The sequence below is a fragment of the Elaeis guineensis genome, chromosome 2, assembly GCF_000442705.2.
Source record: "Elaeis guineensis isolate ETL-2024a chromosome 2, EG11, whole genome shotgun sequence".
NCBI classification, from domain to species: domain Eukaryota; kingdom Viridiplantae; phylum Streptophyta; class Magnoliopsida; order Arecales; family Arecaceae; genus Elaeis; species Elaeis guineensis.
In genome coordinates, this window is record NC_025994.2 from 3912126 (window position 1) to 3915441 (window position 3316).

A 3316-nucleotide genomic window follows, 5' to 3' on the forward strand; every position below is an offset into this window, starting at 1 on the left:
AGGCCTGATGATAAATTTTGAGAAGAGTGCACTATTTAGCCTAGGACTATCGTTGCCAAGTAGCAAATGCTTTGCAGCAATATTGTGTTGTACTCTTTCATCACCAGTGGCATAGCCAGGATTTTCAGTACAAGGATTCAATATATAAATTAAAATAAATAAATAAATAAAGGGAATTCGCAAACTCGCAGCTACAAAAAGGAAAAACCCCTTTGGGTCTGGGTTTAGCATTTCGTGAGAGAGAAAAAAAAGAGGGAGGGAAAAAGAGGAAAAAAAAGTGAAAGAAAGAATTCAAACCTGGGATACGAGGGATGGAGGGTGAGAGTTCAAACCACTAAGCTAACTAAGACTTTTTATTCTATAGGGATTCAAATATATATATATATATATATATATATATATATATATATATATATATATATATATATAGACATACACACACAAAACTTTTTAGATAATATTTACATACCCGTAAGGGTATTGCACCAAAATTTGGGGGTTCAATTGAACCCCTAAGCTAAAATGCGGCTCTACCCCTGTTCATCGCTACCAACTACTTACCTAAGATTTCTATTGTCAATAGGTGCTGAAGAGCTTCGAATTAGAATTTCTTGATAGAAAAGTTTGACAAGAAACCACTAGCATGGAAAGGTACGCTATTATCTCTAGGAGGAAGATGAATGTTGGTTAATTCTATTTTAAGTGCCATCCCTAAATATTGGATGTCCACATTCTTTCTTCTCTTGTCAATTCTGTCGACAGAATTGACAAGTGAAGAAGAGAGTTCTTATGGAGAGGAGAAAAGAAATGCAATGGTGGCCACTATCTAGCTGGCTAGGAGCAAATTTGCAAACCCAAAAAACGTGGAGAGCTAGGCATCTTGAACTTAAAACTATTGCTCCTTAAGAGGTGGTGGAGATACCATAATAAACATTCGAAATCTTCCAGAACCTTAATCTACAGCATACACTACAGGGACAAGATGCTATCCCAAAACTCAAATCCAACGAACTTGAAGCCGTTGATTGCATGGAGAGTTGTAAACATGGTACGTCTACTTATTGAAGTCAGCATGAAGCAAAAGATCAGAGATGGAAGACAGACATACTTTTGGAATGGCTTCTGGTTGAATGGGAATGTATGAAGGATTGATTCCCAAACCTGTTTGTGCTTGCCAATAGAACTAACATTACAGTTTGGGAGCTACTGACTTCAGCTGATCTATGTAACCACTTCTACATTGCTAGTCTCAACTCACAAGGAAGTAAGGAGCTTTGACAATTACAGTTCCTACTACCTTCGATGCATATTTTATCATAGGTGGAGGATTCAGTGCAACGGAGATGGAGTAAGAATAAAAGATTTTCAATTGGTAGCTGCTGTAGATTCCTCAGCCATGGTGGGATAATCTCAAAATTTTCCATCTCCTCAATGTTGTGTTCTTTGTCATTCAGCAGACGAAAATTCAGACCATCTATTCCTTTCTTTCGTACTCCTCCCAGGGATGGCTTCAAATCATACAAAAGCTATCTCTTCATCCCCCTCCCAATAACATCCAAGAATTTTGGGTGGTCTGGAGGAATGATTAATATACCTCACGGTGTTGCAAAGCAAGCTTGGGACTACCTGGTATCGGTCATAATTTGGTGCCCGTGGAAAGAAAAGAACAACGAGATTTCAAACTTGAAGCCAACTCATTCGGTAAAACAAGGGAGATTGGATTGTCACTTTTTGGAGAATGGTTATTAGAGATGAACTCCGGTTACCACTCCGATTGTATCAACTATTCCAGGCATTGGCTTGTTAGCTTTCTACTATATCCTTCTTACCAACTTATGTTGCCCATATAGACAACCTAAGAAAAGAGTGAATTAGATTTTTCAAAGAACTAGAGTAAGCATCACTATAAAAAAATAGAGTATTAGCGACAGCCAATCACCATCGCTAATAAGCAAATCGCCATCACTTATATAATTAGCGATGCAATAAAAAAAACTCTGATACTAAATGATCTTATTAGCGATGGCAGAGGAGCCATCATTGATAATCTTATAAGCAATGGTTTTTAACGATGACAAGCCATCGTTAATAATTTTTTTAGATTCGAAATTAAGAAATTTAGAAAATATAATAGCGACGGCTTTTCATCACTAATACTTTTAGCGACGGCACTTTCGTCGCTAAAGCTGTCGCTAATAATTATATATATTTTTTTAAAAAATATATTTTTAGCAACTATATTTATTAAAATCTATTATAATTTAATTAACAAGCAATTATATTACAAACATTATACCAACTAACAATTAACTATCACCATCATGAATAAAAAATTAATATTATATATTAAATTAAAATTAAATTATACAAATAATACTACTCAAATTTCAAATATAATATATCAAAACTAAAAAAAATCAACGGAGATCATCCTCCTCTTCCTACTCCTGTTCTTTCTATACATCCTCTACAACAATAGGTGGATGAGAGCTAGATATCCCAGCATCTTATAATAAAAAAAATAAAATATTATTAATAATTTTAGAACTAAATTAATTGAAACTATAAAACTATTGTAATTGATACGCCTCAATACTAAATCTTTACGGAGGGATATATTTTAATATACCACTCCGATTCTCGAATGGATTGTTCCTGCACATTTTATTCGGTGATACGGAGCTATAGACGTCCCCAGCTAGTACTTCATCATCAGATGGTTAAGTTAAATTTTGACCTTCTAGATACTCTCTCCCTCCCATTTGAAGCCTAAACCAGCACAGACGGATATATTTCAATATACTCTAATTCTTGAATGGATTATTCCTACATATTTTATTCAATGATATGAAGCTATAGATATCTCCGACTTATCCATTAGATAATTAGATTGAATTTTGACCCCCCGATGTCCCTCCCTTCTACCTCAAGCCTAAATCGACATGGAGTATATTTTGATATACTCTTTCGATTCTCAAACGGATTATTTCTACACATTTTATTCAATAATACGGAGATATTTATACCTCCATCCCATCCATCGGATAGAAAGATTGACTTTTGACCCCTAGATCTCCTTTCTCCAACTCAAACCTAACTATGTGAAGCTTCAACATATAAAAATTTAAAGTAAGTAAAAAAATTTATTAATACTGCTTGACTTACTTGCAATAATGGCTGTGATAATAAGCTCGACGGATCATGTAGATGTGGATCCTGGAGAACCTCAACCACCGTATCGCGGATGGCATCCCGAAAGCTCTGAGGTCGCTGGCAAAAAAATCTCTGTACGATCTTCTCGACATGTGCATCACCG